We start from the raw sequence: 19,279 nt of genomic DNA on the forward strand, positions 1-19,279 counted from the left end.
CATCTGTTCTGCCCTGGCCCCCAAATATCCTCCAGACCGTACCATCTTCTTTGCCTCTGTGTCATTCCTTTCAGTCCCCCAGTACTGTTATCTTAATTACTTAGGTAATCTAAAGAATTCTGGACCTATCTGACCTACAGCTGAACTTTGTTGTGCTTGCCATTTCCTACGAATTAGAGTTAAGCCCCTTGAAAGTAGGGACTATCCAGCTTTTTCTATGTCTACCCCCACTCTCTCCTCTTTTATCCCAGTCTCTCATGAAGAGGCTGTCCTTTTCTTGGTCATGGCAAACCCCTATCCATACAGAAGGATCCTATTCCATTCTGTCTTCTGGTCTAGCAGATTGCCACTCCCCCCCCCCCAACTCATCTCCCCTACTTTCTCACTAATCTATTTTTAGGTTTCCTGGCTATTTCCCTATAGCCTACAAACAATTCCATCCTCAAAAATCCTCACTTGATCTGTCAATCTCCTCTAGCTATCTCCTATAACTTTCCTACCTTTCATGGTTAAACTCCTTGTGAAGGTTATCTACAATTAATGCTTATACTTGCTTTCCTCTTACTCTTAAACTTACCATGTAGCTTCCAAATTCACCATTCAATTTAAATTGCTTTCTCCTAAATTACCAATGATCTCTCTTTTTTGGGGGGGTGGGGCAATGAGGGTTAAGTGACTTGCCCAGGGTCACACAGCTAGTAAGTGTCAAGTGTCTGAGACCAGATTTGAACTCTGATCTCTTAATCTATAAATCTATTGGCCTCTTCTCAATCCTTATCTTTCTTTACAACCTTTTACACTGTCAATCCCCTTCTTCTCCTTGATATTCTCTTCTCTCTTCATTTTCATAGAACTGTTCTCTCCTGGTTCTCCTCTTATCTGTTGACAACTCTTTCCTCATTCTCCTTTGTTGAATTTTATCTAGGCCATTCTCACTAAATATAGGCATTCCCCAAAGTTCTTTTCATGAACCATCTTCTTTTCCCTTTCTATATTATTTCAGTTGGTGATCTCATTGGTTCCCATGGATTTAACTATAATCTCTTTGTCAATGGTTTTAAGAGCTATTTATCCTTTCATAATCTTTCTCTTAAACTCTAGTCTTGCAACTCCAATTCCCTATTGGACATCTCAAACTGGATGTTATGTAGCCATCTGAGATACATGTTTGAAATTGAACTCATATTTTCCCTCAAGCCTTCCCTTCTTGTTTGTAACCTATGAGCCACCTATGAATAATAGTATCCAGCTGAGTAAATGCTTTTTGAGGATTCTGGAGAAGGCTCTTTTTGACCTCAGCTAGCTTTTATCTACACAATATTGAACATAAAAATAATGTGGGAATATGTCAAAATATAATCTTAACTTTCTAGCCTATAAGGAACTAGTGCTTATACCCAGGCCAGGAAAGAAGGTGAAGTAATGAAGCTAGAGATATAGACTTTCCCCCTGTTTTGCTAATGCTAATATCACAAGATAAGGGAGTGATATTGTATTATAATGTGATGTGTATGTTTGCATGACTTTAATAAATTCAAGTGTTAGAATGAAGACTTACAGACTGGAAAGTGAAATAAACTGGAAACTGAAATAGAGTAACTCAACTTTTACACAAATGGAAGCATTTAAAAATAGGTACACACTTTCTTTTTTTTTCTGCCTGTGGTAATATACATATAGCAGCTGGTGGCATGCAGATCTCAGTCAAACCTTTAACCATTTGGCTTAAAGTCTTTGAAATTGTTCTAGGTCCATGGACCTTGAACGTGAGAACACTGGAGAACATATAATCATGTGAATATTAAGCAGTAATGGAATTCATATTTCCCTCCAATATCATGCATTTGAATCTTGTGTGTTTGATAGAAACAAGCTAGATTTTCATTGTTAAATTTGATATCTCCAATGATCTTTTTTCTTTTTCTTTTTTTGGTGAGGCAATTAGGGTTAAGTGACTTGCCCAGGGTCACACAGTAAGTGTTAAGTGTCTGAGGTCAGATTTGAACTCAGATCCTCCTGACTCCAGGGCTGGTGCTCTATCTACTGTGCCACTTAGCTGCCCCAACAAGCTAGATTTTAAAGGAGAAATATGAGTGATTAGCTTCAGTGTATTTTTATTGTGGTCAATGATCTTGATTATAAAGACTTGTTGAGAATTTGGGGAACAGTCTTGTTTAGTGATTGTGACTACTGGAGTAGACCTGGAGACTTTTCATAACAGCATGAGTGAATTAACTGATTTTTTAAAAAACAGAATTAATGGGATGGTTTTGGAGGCATACTTTTAATATAGATATACTATTGTTCTTCAGACATTGTAAGCTACATCATCAGTGAAGGAATGGGAACTGAATTTTATCAAGTCCTGGTTGTTCATTGCTCAACTTAAGATGGACATAATTTAAAAACAGGGGGTGCCATTAAAGTGTTCAAATCTAAAATTCTTGTTGAGGTCAACTTAATACGATTTTTTTTCCCCAGGGCAATGAGGATTAAGTGACTTGCCCAGGGTCACACAGCTAGTCAGTGTCAAGTGTTTGAAGTCTGATTTGAACTCAGGTCCTCCTGAATCCAGGGCTGGTGCTTTATCAACTGTGCCACCTAGCTGTCCAAGGACTTAATATGATTTTAATCTCTAAATCACTTAGCTTGAGGAAGGGAGAACAGAGGGGAAAAAAACCTGAATCATCTAATAGCTCTAATTTTATTTTTTTTGGTCTCTTTTCATTTCTTCCATCTACCTTTGGAATCCTTGTGGCCAAGTGGTTCATTTTCTTTTTTCTAGTGCTCTACTTTGACTTATTTGTGGAGATAACTTATTCCAGATTAGTCTAATGGACTTTGTTTAACCAATAGTAGTTCTTCATTTTATTTAGATTTTTCTTCTATTTAGTTCTATCTCTACCCTCAGTTACTTGCTTGGAACTTTGTGCTAAAGACAAACTCTACTTAGATGGTGTAGGCAGGGCCTGATTTATTCTGTTTGTTATCAGTCTGCTCCCCCATTACAGTTCTAGTTCCTCTCTGCCTTGGTCCTTGGACGTAGTCCTGTCCTAGCATAGGGAGCTGGGTCTGGATCTGGGACTAGGTCCTGATCTAAATAGATAGATAGATAGATAATGCATTTATTAAACACTATGTACTAGGCACAGTGCTAAATTCTGAGGATACAAATACAAGTAAGGCTCTAGCTTCTAGGAACACATTTTCCAATAGGGGTGTACAACTTGTATAGGGATGCTAGAAAAGAGAGGAGTATCCTAAGGCAATGTGGTAGGGGAAGAGATTGAGGTGGAGTTTGGAGAGAGTTGAAACAGAAGCATAGCTGTTTCCTTCCCAATTAGAAATCCTGAGGAGACAGTTACCAGTTAAAAGAGGAGGAGCTCAACTTAATTTGCCTCTGTTTCCTTAGGGTCTGATATGCTGCTGACCCTGGTTCTGTTTGATCTCTTTCACCTTGCCCACTAGGGTTTGGTTCTGTCCCCTTCTGTGGTTCTGATATTGGAGATCACACTGGTTTCAGGCCTCTTGTAAGGGTCCTGGGCATGGGCTATCTGGGGGCTTGCTCCCTCTGTGTCTTCTTAGGCAGGAGCTGATTTTATCCCCTGTTTTGTCTTCCTCAAGATATCAGAGATTGTATTATATACTAACGTCAGGCCTCTTGGAGGTCCTTCCCTTCCTCTCACTTTTATCCCCCTTCATGCACTGTGTGGGGTATACCCATCTGTCTGTTTTGGCAGTGACCTTTTAGGAATGGATTTATCCCCCTAATCTGTCTCCAACAGGCTAGAGCATTCATCCCACTGCTAGAGATTGCACTTTAATACTAGGTCTCCCAAGACCAGAGCACTCTGACTTCTGGTCATCTTTGTCATTTGGCCTACCCTGTACAAAAGAAAAAAAAATATGTAGTAGAGGCAATGAGTATGCTAAACCAATGAAAGAATTTACCCACAACAATTAAATTAGTTAGTGGTAAATTGTGAATATTCGAGATGATGACATCCCACCCCATCACCAAAGAGAATTTAACATGTAACAATTTAATGAGATTTAATTTACAAATATAGCATGTTATAATATGTAGATGTTATAATATGTGTATATATATATATATATACGTATACATACCATATAATATATAGATGTTATAATAACAAATCTCTTGCTAACAATTATGTTCCCAGGCTCCAGTCACTTTTCTCCCACCTGGGAAGAAAGTTACATTGCCAAGGAATATTCAGAGAGGATTTTTTTTTTTTTTTTTTGGTGAGGCAGTTTGGGGTTAAATGACTTGTCCAGAGTCACACAGCTAGTAAGTGTTAAGTATCTGAGGCCAGATTTGAACTCAGGTCCTCCTGAATCCAGGGCTGGTGCTCTATCCACTGCACCACCTAGTTGCCCCCAGAGGGGATTTGTTTTAACCAAGGAAACAAATGCATGAGGATGTTACAAATAGATTTGTTATATGGAACTGTAATTTCAGAAGCTCATGAGATTTTACGAGAGAAAATATCTTGACAAATCCAACTGTATTATAAATTAAGACATTGAGGACCATAAAGGTGAAATGATGCCTATGGTAACACACTAAAACTTCCAGTCCAGGTTCCATGGATCTAAGTCCAAGGCTTTTTTGCATTCTTATCACAAATATGGCATTTTATTTGTTATAAAGAAGTTGTATGCATTGCTTCTGGATAGGCTGCAACTAGGTGCAGTAGATAGAGCTGTGGACCTGAAGTCAGGAAGATCTAAGTTCAAATCCTACCTCAGACCCTAGGAAAGTCACTTAATCTATGGTTCTTCCATTTTCTCATCTTTAAAATGGAGATAATTATAGCATCTACCTCCCAGGGTAATTGTGAGGTTAAAATGAGATAATATTTGTGAAGTGCTTTGTATACCGTAAAGTACTATACAAATACTTGCTATTATTCCTGTATGAGGGTAACCTATTTTAAGTAAATAAAATACAAAAAAATTCTAAATTAGGGAATGGCTGTTTAGTTTATAAGATTCTTCACATTATGAAGGTTTTCACCATAGGATTCCTTTAAAATACATGCTCAAGTGAATTCTGCTATCTCATCCCAGAAGTATTACAGTCCTTCCTTGCATTGTCTGGATACCACAAAGTCAGATGTAGACACTATGACTGTCTACTAGTCATCTTTCACTCTTACCTATCACCAGACCATCTCCTCCTGTCATACAATTCCTTGATGACATTTCTTACTCCTATTCTTGGGAGTTCCTCATTGGTCATAAATCACTGACTACTCCCACCCACTGTATACTTTTACATTGTCATCTCTGTGGTACATAATTCATAGTTGTTTAGTTCTTTTTTGTTTGTTTGTTTGTTTTGTTTTTTTTTTTGTGGGGTAATGGGGGTTAAGTGACTTGCCCAGGGTCACACAGCTAGTAAGAGTCAAGTGTCTGAGGCTGGATTTGAACTCAGGTACTCCTGACTCCAGGGCTGGTGCTCTATCCACTGTGCCACCTAGCCACCCCTGTTTAGTTCTTTAGAAGAAGTAGTGCTTCAGGTCTCACTGCCATACAGAAACATTAGTATAAATTTTATATTGAAAAATAGTCCATTTCTATTGTGGAAAGATTGGAGTCAGTTAAAAAAAAAAAGGCTTTGCATTCCCCAAAAGCAATTTACCTTACTCTCTTCTTTTGCAACTCTGGGCCAAGCTCACTGTCCATCTGTAATTGTCAACTAAATACACACACACACACACACACACACACATACACATATATAAATGTATGTGTATATACACACAAATACACACAAACACATATACATATACATATACACATATGTATACTATTGTGTGGTCTCTATAAGGTATCCATTCAAATACACCTTGAAATCTGGGCAATGAACACCTATCCATTTGGTCTTTCCTGTGTAAACAGGCCAAACTCATTTGAGTGATTTTGACTCTCTTTAAGGAGGTTCTGCAAGGGCTTGGAGCTTGATGATATCAACACAATATCACGCAGAGAGGAATATCTGAAGAACCTCATTATCCATAGGGAAGGAAAGAGTCAATTTTTGTCAATGTACTTTTTATTGCATTTCAACTGAAATTCTAGTTATAAAAACATTTTACATGCTTCTCAATGTCTGTTGAGGAAAGAAAGCCACACTTGTGCTTCTTTTTTGTCACCAGTACTAAACATAGATACTACAGGTGTTCTTAGGCAGTCATAATGTATACTATAACCATGAAGTAGATTGTGTTGCCAATGTATTTCAACTCAACAGATATTCACTAAAGCTTACTATGAAAGGGACTGCATTGTAAACCAACAATACATGAAGGCTGGAGAACGTCTTTCCACTCTCTAGACCCCCAAATCTATTCATTCCCTTTTCTTACCAGACCCCATGCATCTCTAATAAACTGTTCATTTTGCATATTTAAATGTTTCTGTTGGTTTCTGTGGAAAAGAGACTATCTTAGACATGAGAGATACAAAGATTAAAAACAAATCAGGGGGCGGCTAGGTGGTGCAGTGGAAAAAGCCCCGGCTCTGGATTCAGGAGGACTTGAGTTCAAATCTGGCCTCAGACACTTGACACTTATTAGCTGTGTGACCCTGGGCAAGTCATTTAACCCTTGTGGTAAAAAGTTTTAACAGTCGGTTAGATAATGGAGAGACACCAGTTTTGGGGTTTTTTTAGGACCACCCTTTTGGGGAGGAGACCAACAGCATTGCCTGCTGAGCACTTGACTTCTGACTTCTGGGGTGAGAGCTTAAAAGGCGAGGAGAGAATGGAAGTGGGGGCTTTTTCCTGCTTCGCTGGTCTCCTGGCTGCGCTGCACAGACAGACGCGGACTGGAGTTTGACTCGGCCCAGCTCTCGGTTAACAGCACGCGCTTGACTCGGTCTCTCTCCCCAAAAGTGGCCTTGGGTTTTGGTGAGTTTTATACAGAATATAGACTAAGCCTAGACTTAAGATGATTTGTATTGTATTTCTACTTTCCTATCCTTCTAATCAACATCACCTTGTGACTACCATACAATAAAGGCTCTATTTAGAAAACCAGAAGCTTCTTCCATTTACTAGTCTGGGAGATAAATTAAGGGAAAGGTTAAGTAGGGGAGATTTATGATCTAATATCCAATTTTAATCTCACACCCTTATTGCCCCGAAAACAAAACAAAACAAAACAAAACAAAAAAGTGTGCAAAAACAAATTGGTCCCTGACCTCAAGTTCACATTCCATTGGGGGAGTGAGCCAGGAAGGCTAACCATAAGAGGTGATACCTGAGCTGAGCCTTGAAGGGAGACAAGAATTTCCAAAATGAAAGTTTCTGCTTCTGCACCCAATTTGGAAACCTAGATTGATTAGCTGTGAGGGGATCATCCTACTGTCTCTCATAATTCTGCCCTAATTTTAGTTGTCTTGCCTTGACACACCAAATTCAGACACCCCCCCCCCCACACACACACCCTTTTACCCAGAGAAAGACAACAAAGAAGGAGACAAAAGACTGTGGGATTAGAGCAACCACAGTTTTAATCACCAAAGTTAGTTCTGCCCAGAAAAGAAAATTCTCTAGGCTTCAGGGCTCTGTTGAACATACCTTCCTCCTTATACAGGAAGACAGAACTGGAGCTTCCTTAAAAAGCCTGCTTAGAGTGAATTCTGATAAAGACACAAAAGGTTACAACCAAGCCCAGCTTCCCTAAGAAACTCCAAAAACCCCAAATATTCAAAAGGGCACCAGATGAAGCAATGATCAGTAAAAAGAAAAGGGAAACTCTATTCAGCCCAGGATTGCATAAAAAGATTTCTTGGGAGCAGGTTGGTGTTCACCAACTGGAAAAGGTTGCTTGGCTCAGCAACCGTGAATGATTTCCCTTTGTTGGCAGTATATCCCAGAGTAGTCCTATAAGTCCGGAAAAATGTATAGGTCCATATAATCACTGAGCAAGGAGAATTGTCTTTACTGTTACAGATGTGGGTCCTTTGTTCTTTTTTTTTTTTTTTTTTGTGGTGGTGGTGGTGGTGGGGATGTTAGCCTGACTGCTTCCAAAGGAATAGAGGGTTCTTTCCCTATTGTTTTATTATTTATTTATTTATTGAGGGTCAATGAGGGCTAAATGACTTTCCCAGGGTCACACAGCTAGTCAGTGTCAGTGTCTGAGGCTGCATTTGAACTCAGATCCTCCTGAATCCAGGGCAGATGCCTTATCTACTGAGCCACCTAGCTGCCCCATTCTCTTCCTATTGTTATGGAGATACCGATTCCTCCATTTTTCTCAAATGACATCAGGAGGGTGAAGTCTTGCAAGTGAATTAGATTTTTGTGAGGCAGGGCTGTGCAAAGGCATCAGCCTTACTCTCTCCTCCAGTCATTTGGAGCCCAGTGACAAGACATAGGTCAGGAAGACTGGTGATGGCCCTGGGAGACACTAATAGATAATGGTCCAATGCTTCAGAAACTTCTTTCAGTCATTTTTTCAAGTGTGTCTGACTTTCTGTGACCCCATTTGGGATTTTCTTGGAAAGTATACTGGAATGGTTTGCCATTTCCTTTTTCAGTTCATTTTACAGATGAGGAGACTGAGGCAAAACAGGGTTAAGTGACTTGCCCAGGGTCACACAGCTAGTAAGTGCAGGAGGCCAGATTTGAATTTGAATTCAGGTCCTCCCAACTCCAGGTCTGGAACTCCATTCAGCTGCCCTTGGAGGGGTTAAAGTAAGCCAAATTCTGATGATTATGGGGAAATCCTGGGTGGAGACACAAGCTCAAAAGAGATAACTACTGAGAACCACCCTCTCTGCCCCTAAATTGAACCCTATCCATGTAAGCACAGAGTTTTCTTTCTGGGCTGTGGATAATTTAGGCTTTATTTATCTATCTATCTATCTATCTATCTATCTATCTATCTATCTATCTATCTATCTATCTATCTATCTATCTATCTATCTATTTGCTCATTCATTCATTTATTTATTCATTTATTTAACTTTTGGGCACCATTATGTGCTAATTTTTTTGGTATGGATTGTGCAAGGCACTAGGGGGAGATTCACAGATTTGTACAGTTTGTTTCAGTGGCTCTTCTATCTTTGTCTTTTCCCAGAAAAGAAGATTAGGCTGAGAAGAAAGTATATGCATGTTCATGAATCTCCTTATCTAAAAGAAAAAGAGGAAAGAAGTAGATGGAAGAAGAGGATATATTTAGTTATATTAACTCCACCAAACTTTCCTCTCCTTGGATCCGAACAAAAGGTCAAATGAAGTATTATGAATAAGACAATTCTTAGTCATCATTGGAGCAGTAAGTGCCTCCTATATTAGGATTTTACATATAATTTGTCATTTTTTAGTCATGTCTGACTTCCTTCAAGGTTTTCTTGCCAAAGATGCTGAAGTTGTGTGCCATTTCCTGATCCAGCTCATTTTACAGATGAAGAAACTGAGACAAACAGGATTAAGCGATTTACCCAGGGTTACACAGCTAGTAAGTGTCTGAGACCAGATTTGAACTCAGGTCTTCTGACCCCAAGCCTGGAACTCTATCTACTCATCCACCTAGATGCCTCTTTTACTTATAATAGGGTAGTGGCATAACTAAGAGGCAACACAAGCAATGTGACCTCATCGGAAATCCATAGGCCATCAGTAACTGATGGCTTCTAATGTAGTTGTGTCACAGAACACAGATGAAGAAAAGATGATAACCTGAGAGGGATGTGGATAGGGAAGGTTTGGCAGAAGCATCATTAGCTTTTTCTCCTTCTGTTCTCAGCCTGAGCAAGCCACTAAAGCTCTGTGGGTCAGTTTCCTCATCTCTAATAGGAGAGGATTAGATTCACAGTGTTTCCAATTGCTAGCCTACAGTAAAATGTTGCTACCCCTTTAATACCTTTAAACTTATGAAGTAGACTTTTATGTATTCTTTCTCTCATTGGCTTTCCTTTCCTGCCCCCTTGCACTGACTATTTACTCCTTTCTGGCTCCCTATCCTTGTCCCCTGAGGTACAGGTAGCTATCCACCCTGCTGCTGAGGTTATGGAGGGTTAGAACTTCCCTCTCCATACAAGATTTAGATAACTTATTGATCCCTTAGGATAGCTGGGGTTGGGAAGTACTAAATGAGAGGTTCTTCTAGCTCTCGAAATCTAATGAGTTTAGGATGCCTGTTTTTGTCTTGATACAATTTATTTTTCTTCCTCATATTAATAACCAGTTATTAAAATTAGGGAGACCCCAGCTTTTCCCTCTGTCCTATTTCCTTGTCCAAGGGCCAATGGAAGATAGGATTAACATTCTCTTCATGTTGGGTAGTGCTACTCCTCTCAACTAGATCAGATTTTTTTTTTTTAAGTCATGAGGCAATTGGGGTTAAGTGACTTGCCCAGGGTCACACAGCTAGTAAGTGTTAAGTGTCTGAGGCCGGATTTGAACTCAGGTCCTCCTGACTCCAGGGCCAGTGCTCTATCCACTGTGCCACCTAGCTGCCCCAAATTTTTATTGATATTTTCTGTTATTTTTACATCATAGTTACTTTTTTTTTTTTTGGTGAGGCAATTGGAGTTAAGTTACTTACCCAGGGTCATACACCTAGTAAGTGTCAAGTGTCTGAGGCTGGATTTGAACTCAGGTCCTCTTGACTCCAGGGCCAGTACTTTATCCACTGTGCCACCTAGCTGCCTCTAGATCAGATTTCTAATTTAAAATGAAACTCCCCACCATTGTCTTATTTTATTTTATTTTTTTTTTGGTGAGGTAATTGGGGTTGTGACTTGCCCAGGGTCACACAGCTAGTAAGTATCAAGTGTCTGAGGTCTGATTTGAACTCAGGTCCTTCTGAATCCAGGGCCAGTGCTCTATCCACTGTGCCACCTAGCTGCCCCCTCCACCATTGTCTTTTGCTTAGGTTTGAGTGGGTAATATAAATCCTTTGTTAAGGCTAAGGGTAACTTAGAAGTAAAGAAAGAACCGATATTGATGGAACACAGACTGAAGCATGTTATTTTTTCCTTTCTTTCATTTTTTTTTCCTTTTATTTGTTTTCATATACAAAATGACTAATATGGTAATGTTTTACATAATCGTACATGTATAACCTATATCTGATTGCTTATTGCCTCAGGGAAAGGGGAGGAGAGGGAAGAAAGGAGTGATAAAAATTTGAACCCCAAACTATAAATTAAAATGTTTATTATTTAAAAAAAGAAGTAAATGAGATAATCTAAGTTCATTAGAGTAGTTTCAGCCTCTCATCATAATATTCATTCTGTCATTAATTGTTAATCAATCAGAGATGATTGCCATTCCTGGGAACACCTCTCTTCCCAGGCATCAAAGCTGTGAGCCCAACACCATGAGGATCTTTGGCATTTGAGAGTGCCACTTACATCTTTATTTATTTTTTTTGGTGAGGAAATTGGGGTTAAGTGACTTGCCCAGGGTCACACAGCTAGTAAGTGTCAAGAGTTTGAGGCCGAATTTGAACTTAGGTCCTCCTGACTCCAGGGCTGGTGCTCCATCCACTGCGCCACCTAGCTGCCCCACTTACATCTTTATTAAGATGCTAGCATTATCAATAAAATGATTAATTGCCCAGAACTTATGTCTCCTGACTTTTTAAAAATGTCACAGCCTGATCTAGAATGATCTAGAAAGGTAGGTGTGGACAGGCAGTTTAGGGTCCTCATAGCTTTCATCAGTGAAAACCCAGGGTTTTCTCAGGGTTTCTTACCACTTTGGCATATACCCATGGAACTCTGTGGGTTGCTTCTTTTTACTGAATAGATCTTACAAGCAAATCATCTACTGTTTCTTCTTCTCTTTTGAGAAACTGTCCTAGTTAATCAAATCCTGGCCTTATTGTTCAGTGTAGACATTTTTTTCTCAAATTATCTTTTCCTTACTATTGATTAAAAAAAATGTTGCTCTCTATTTCGTATGTTTTCTTGTTTTTTTGTTTTGTTTTTTTTGGTGAGGCAATTGGGATTAAGTGACTTGCCTAGGGTCACACGGCTAGTAAGTGTCACGTGTCCGAGGCTGGATTTGAACTCAGGTCCTCCTGAATCCAGGGCCAGTGCTCTATCTACTGTGCCACCTAGCTGCCCCTTGTATGTTTTCTTAATGTTATAAAATTGTAATCATAGGATTCTGGAAAAATCTCTCCCTGGTTAGTGATGGGAAGTGTGAGAAAATAATGGGTTCTGATTGGATTGATTGACTTTGCTTCTTAACTCATTTAAAGTTAATTCAGTTAAAACCACACCTGCCTGGACCTCAAGAGGGTGTGTTCTCAGAGGGTGTGAAATCTGACCTCAACACTGCACCACCCTCAAGTCCAGTGAACCAATGGCTTTGGGTGATGCTAGCCAATTAGCTTGAAGCAGTGTGTAAGGACCGCCTTTCCTCCAGATGCAAAGAAAGCTTCCATGGAGAGTTTTGCTCGGGAACAGCTTGTGGTGGAGAACTTGGAGGAAGAAGCAGTCAGGCTAGAGGTCTAGGCTAGATAGGCCTTTTCTTAACTTTCTGACCCAGGTGTTCTCTTTTTACTAATACTTGGTATGCTTTAATAAATGCTTAATGCCCCCAAACTGGTGCTAATGCTTCTAATTTTTAAGTAACAAATATATTAGAAACCCCAGCTAATTTTCCCTAAACTTGGGACAGAAATAAGTCAACCACACATTAAGTTTTACTCGTCACAGAGGGCAGTGTGTGTGTAAATGAATGAATGAAGTACTTAGTATGTGACAAACACTATGCTAAGCACTTGGGATGCAAATAGAAAAAAAGAAGTTGCTCCTACACTAATTTGGGGAGAAAACAAAAGAAAATTCAGCTTCCCAGAAGACAAAGAGGCACCCAGATTCTAAGGGTGGAATGATGGGGCAGACATGGAGTTCCAAAGGTGCTTAGATTACATAAGTATGTATATGACTGGGTCAGAGGACTGTAAGGTGTAGAGGTTGGGTAGTTGGTAATGCCTGATGGTCCTCTAATCATCAAAGGGAACAGACTTGTTTTCCATCTCTTCCAAGCCCTGTGAGCAAACAGTCCAAAGATGAGAAGTAGAGAAAGGAGGTAGGGTGGTAAAAATGGTAATGGGTCTTCCCATCTACCAGGGTGAATTCTGAGATAGCCTGGGGCTGGTAAGATGGGAGGCTGATAAAATGAAAAGACCTTTTAGGGAGAACTCATCCCCTGGGGAAGTGAGTAGAGCTGATCATCTGAGGAAAGTGAGATAGAATCAAAATTAATCTTTTTTTCTACTTCAATTTTCATAGAAATAGAAGGGAAGCTCCAAAAGCTTGAGCAATTTACCCAAAATCACTTGGTAAACTAGAGGGCCATGACATGAACGCCTGAATTTTGTGCTTTTGGCAATGACATGCTCATTCATTGGGTTTGGAGGCCTCATCTCAGTTCTGGAGAGGAGCTAAAACCTAGAGCCAGGATCAGGAACTTTGTAGGAGGATCGAGAGGGGCCGTGACATGGCCTTTGAAACAGAGCAGGGGGCAGATTGCCTTTGGCTTTAAGTGATAGTAGGATGGATGCCATGGGATAGATGTGTGTGTGTGTGTGTGTAGGGGAATTGGTCTGAAATCAAGGGGAATGACTTCTTCAAGCCAAGGAATTCAGAGGAAAGGAGGAAGCCTCTTTTCACAGAAGCTGATGACAAAGGAGCCTGGGAGTTTGATCTCATACCCAGCCTGGGGGAGCTTTGCTAAAACAAATGCTTTTAAAAAAAGCTGCAGAGTTGTTCCCCCTATGATACTCTTTGCAGCTCCTGGCTCTAATATCCTGCTTTGGATGCTCATTTCTGGAGAATTTGCCTCATTCAGGCTCTCCCCCTCTCTGTTAGAGTATAGTCTCTCTCTCTCTCTTTTTTTTTTTTTGCGGGGCAATGGGGGTTAAGTGACTTGCCCAGGGTCACACAGCTAATAAGTGTCGAGTGTCTGAGGCCGGATTTGAACTCAGGAACTCCTGAATTCAGGGCCGGTACTTTATCCACTGCGCCACCTAGCTGCCCCTAGAGTATAGTCTCTTTAAAGGTAGAGAGGGGGGGCAGCTAGATGGCACAGTGGTTAAAGCACCGGCCCTGGATTCAGGAGTTCCTGAGTTCAAATCCGGCCTCAGACACTCGACACTTACTAGCTGTGTGACCCTGGGCAAGTCACTTAACCCCCATTGCCTAAAAAAAATAAAAATAAATAAATAAATAAATAAATAAAGGTAGAGAGGACACCATGTTTACATTCCTGTGGCACCTGGGAAAATGCCTTATACATAATCATGGAATCATAGAGAAAGTTGAGAGAAAGGAAGAAAGGAAATGAGCATTTATTAAGCTCCTACTATGTGCTAGGCAATTTACAAATATTTCAATTTGCTATTTTTATCATCACCATTTTACGGTCTATGAAACTGAGGCAGTCTTAGGTTAAATGACTTACCTGAGATCACACAGTCAGTAAGTGACTGAGAGTGGATTTAGGTCTTTTGGACCCCAGACCCAATGCTCTGTCCACTGTGCTACCTTTAAGGCACTTCAAAGGACATCCAGACCAACTTTTCGCTCCAATTCAAAATCTTTTCTAAAATATTTTAATGGTTAGTTAGGTGCTCTTTCCAAGAAGGATTGTGGTATTTCATGAAGCACTGCAAATTCCCTGCCTAATTATGTGTGATTATGATAGCTCCAAATATTCTATGTTGAACCTGGGGTAGGAAGTAATTCTCAGGTTGTGAGGAACCTGTGCTGTACTGAAAATTTATTTATACTGTGCTGTTTCCTGTCTGTATCACACCTGTAGGTGCATCCTGGTATAATGGAAAGAGCATTGCCTGTAGAACGAGAGGGTCTGAGTTCAAATCTTGATTTTGATACTTTCTATCTATGTGATTCTCCACCCCCCCCAACATAGTATAATTAAAAAAATGATTTCAGGGGCAGGTAGGTGGCGCAGTGGATAGAGCATCAGCCCTGGAATCAGGAAGACCTGAGTTCAAATCCTGCCTCAGACACTTAACACTTACTAGCTGTGTGACCCTAGCCAAGTCACTTAACCCCAATTGCCTCACCAAAAAAAAAAAGATTTCACATAAAACTGCAAATCTATTTTGTACAATATGCTATTCTTTTAAAATATATAATAAAGTTATCATGTAAATTTTTTTCCCTTTTTTCTTTTTTTCTTCCCTCTCCTCACCCTAGTGATGGTTACCATTAGACACAAAAAGTTCTATATGTAAAATCATTCTATACATACTGCTATTTATCAGTTCTTTCTCTGGATGCAAATAGTGTCTTCCTTCTTAGATCCTTTGTTGTTAATTTGGGTATTTATGATAGTCAAAGTGACTGATGCTTTTAAAACAATATTGCTATTACTGAATACAATGTTCTCTTGGTTCTGCTTATTTCACTTTTCATTATTTTCTTCAAATCCATTCAGTTTTTTCTAAGATCATCAAGCTCATCTTATAGCACAGTAGTATTATATCACAATCATATATCACAACTCGTTCAGCCATTCCACAATTGCTGCTTGTCCCCACAATATCTCTGCCACTACAAAAAGAGCTGTTATAATATTTTAGAACACATAGATTCTTTAAGGTTGGTGAAGCACTTTCCTTTGAGGCATATGGTGCAAGTATTATTAACTCCATTGAACAAATGAGGAGTATCAGTATCTTCAGGACACTTCTAATTCAACTGTAGGTCATTGACAAATGATAGTAAAGTACTGAAGATGAAGTACGCACTACATGCTTCCTGACAAGCAGGTGATAGACTTAAAATAGAGAATTTTTGGACATTTTTGGCTATGGACACTGTCGGAATTTGTTTCCTTGGATTATACATGTTTGTCGTGAGGATTTTATTAAAATATTTTTTCCCCATTGCTCAAATGGGGAGGGGAAGTGAAAGGGAGAGATAATTAATTCATGTAAAATAAATAAATAAAATGATAAAAATGTTTGGAAAATAACTATGGCATCATAATAAATAAAAATATATAATTTATATTGTAACAGAATACTCTTGTGTATTGCAATCATATATTTTAAAACCATATGATATATTATATTTCATATAAGGTATTATATTCCATTACACAATTATGTGAATATATAATAATATATGAAAATATAAAATACATAAAACCACACATGAAGTATATAAATACATATATACACAAATCATATAAATGTTATATATAATATATGTGTCTGATGCTATGAGTTATAAAATATCAATAATATTTTATTACTATAAAAATTTAAAAGCATTTTAGCACCTGGTAGTTGCTAGTTATTTATTATTTTTTGTTTTTGCTTTTTTGTTTCTTTTTTTTGTGTGTGTGGGGCAATGGGGATTAAGTGACTTGCCCAGGGTCACACAACTAGTAAGAGTCAAGTGTTTGAGGCCAGATTTGAACTCAGGTCCTCCTGAATCCAGAGTCGGTGCTTTATCCATTGCACCACCTAGCTGCCCCCAATTTATTATTTTTTTAAAGTAGATTACTTCACTGAGAGTTATATGTTGAAAATAAAGAGATTTAAAATCTTTAGATAAATATATGGAGGAAAGAACCATTCTCTGCTATTAAAGTGAAATGTTTTGGATTATGTTCCTAATTTATGAAACTGATACAATAACTTTTCATAACAAATGCATCTTTACTTCTTCAGGTGGTGACAGAGAATTGTGAATCTCCTTTTCCTTTAACTAAAACCTTCTTGAGCCTCCCTCACAGCCGAAGCTGTCCTGCCCTCTAGTGGCTCCTCCTAATCCTAGCACAGATTTCCAAACATCTGAGAATGATCTGGAGCTCATAAGGAGGGAGAGGAAAAGAACACTTCTAGACCATTAGCAGAGAAGAGGGACACAATACATCTCTGCCTCTTCCACTGGCCCCTTGCCAATAGAAGCAAACAAGTTGAAGACATACAAAGATTTAGAATCCTCCGCTAACTTGTTACCTTTATTGTAAAGTGCTCTCTTTTCCAGTCTTCAGTCTGAAGCATAGCACATTTGTGGTTCTATAAGACAAAAAACAAAAACATTTGTGTACATATAAATAAGTAAATGTGTACATACATATAAATGTGGCTGTCATTGACTAAAGTTCTACTTTGATGCTTCATCATGGCATGAAGGTGACTGGTTCTGGATGGTTATTCCTGTAACAGGTTCTTTCAAATTGTAAAGTTATCGCACATGGGGAACAAATTGTTATCTGAGGGCTAGCCCGGTAAGCTCAGATAAGGCTCATCACCTAACATGAGATGAATATTTTGGTCACAACTATTGGTACTTTAAGATTTGCAAAGTGTTTTACGAATATTATCTCATTTGATCCTGGTAATCAGGGTAAGAAAAACAAAGGTAGACTGGGGTTAAATGACTTGCCCAAGACCACACAGCTAGTAAGTATCTGGGGCCAGACTTGATCTCTGGTCCTCCTGACTCCACCTGGCTGCCTCATGAAAATATTTCCCTATACTGATGAATTCTGAAAACAATGGAGAAATAAAGGCTACCTGCTTTATATAAAAATGGGTTAAACCAGTTTTTGTGATGGTGAACCTTATATTTTTAGAAGAAATTACTTTATGGGTAAAGCCAAGTGAAAAAGCATTACATTCAAATTAAGTCAACAAGCATTTATTAAATGCTTCCTATATTCTATATTCTACGCTCTATGCTAAGCATTTATTTTTTGTTTTTTTTTTTGGTGAGGCAATTGGGGTTAAGTGACTTGCCCAGGGTCACACAGCTAGTAAGTGTCAAGTGTCTGAGGCCAAATTTGAACTCAGGTACTCCTGAATCCAGGGCCGGTGCTCTATCCACTGTGCCACCTAGCTGCCCCTATGCTAAGCATTTGGAATACAGAGAAAAGCAAAAATAGACTCATTCCTCAAGGACCCCAAAATTTAATGGGGGAAACAACATGCAAACAACTATGTAAAGAGAATCAGGCTCTTCTGTTACATTTTTATAGGTGTCTTCCTTCCTCAGCCCAGAGAGGCACTATGGCATATATGGGAGAACATAGTAATTAATATGCCAGGTCTATATTTACTATGTGAGTCTGGAGAACTAATTTGACCTTTGAACTTCTGCGTCCTCATCTGCAAAATGAGGATATTTGGGCAATATTTAATTGATTAATCAAAAATGGATTGATGAAAACAGAGAAGTGGATGACTTGCATTGGCGGAGGGGGTCTCTTCACTTGGCAGTTCCATATACACCCATGAAGTCCCTGGTCCAGTCTCTGTCCCTACTATGTACTAGACTGAGTACCAAGTGTTGAGAATACAAAGAAATACCCAAACCAGTCTCTCTCTCAAAGAGCTTATGTACTTACATACTTTGTGAACATTGGAGTTCTACCATATTTATACATGTGAAATATTATTATTAGTGGTCAATTGCCCAATAAAGCAGTTTAGTTTGGCAGATGGAGAGCCAGCCCGGGAGACAGTAATACCTGAGTTCCAGTGACATATTGGACTCATATTGGCTATTTGGTCAATGGCAAGTCACTTAACTACTCAGTGTCTCCCAGGCAACTCTCTCATCTCAGTTGAAAAATTGCAGGGCAGGTACGGATATGAACTGGTAGTCATTTCCCCTCACTGGGAGTTCTCTATCACAGTGAAATCAGAGATAAGAACCCCCTCCCCCTATTCCCTACAAAGAAAAACAAAACCAAACCATCGAGGATATGGGCATATTGCCTCTTCCCATTCTCTTTCTTTTTTCTTTTTTTTCTTTTTTGGTGGGGCAACAAGGGTTAAGTGACATGCCTGGGGTCACACAGCTAGTAAGCGTCAAGTGCCTGAGGTCAGATTTGAACTCAGGTCCTTCTGAATTCAGGGCTGGTGCTTTATCCACTGTGCTACCTAGCTGCCTCCCCACCCCCGCCAATTTTCTTTCTAATAGTATATGCCATTCTAACCTCAACTCTTTTTTTTTTTTTTTGGTGGGGCAATGAGGGTTAAGTGACTTGCCCAAGGTCACATAGCTAGTAAGTGTCAAGTGTCTGAGGCTGGATTTGAACTCAGGTCCTCCTGAATCCAAGGCTGGCACTTGATCCACTGTGCCACCTAGCTGCCCCCTTACCTCAGCTCTTTTTCCCCAGGGCAGTGCAGGGGTGAGCTGACTTGAAAGGGTCCTGTGAGGAAAGAGAGACACAGAAGCCAGCATATGCACTCTTCACTGATGACACTGCTGCCAATTTCAGGATGCAGTG

At 39.4% G+C, this 19,279-nt stretch overlaps 1 protein-coding gene across 1 annotated transcript in view; it reads right to left on the minus strand.

Annotated features, from left to right (window-relative positions):
• The window catches only part of CSF2RA (colony stimulating factor 2 receptor subunit alpha), a 77,136-nt gene that overhangs the window by 51,134 nt on the left and 6,723 nt on the right, over positions 1-19,279 (minus strand). Inside the window, exon 2 of the mRNA XM_043991435.1 lies at positions 17,001-17,060. The gene's annotated coding sequence lies outside the window, so the exon portion shown is untranslated. The remainder of the gene's footprint in view (positions 1-17,000; positions 17,061-19,279) is intronic.

The sequence above is a fragment of the Dromiciops gliroides genome, chromosome 3 (assembly GCF_019393635.1).
Source record: "Dromiciops gliroides isolate mDroGli1 chromosome 3, mDroGli1.pri, whole genome shotgun sequence".
Taxonomy (NCBI): Eukaryota; Metazoa; Chordata; class Mammalia; order Microbiotheria; family Microbiotheriidae; genus Dromiciops; species Dromiciops gliroides.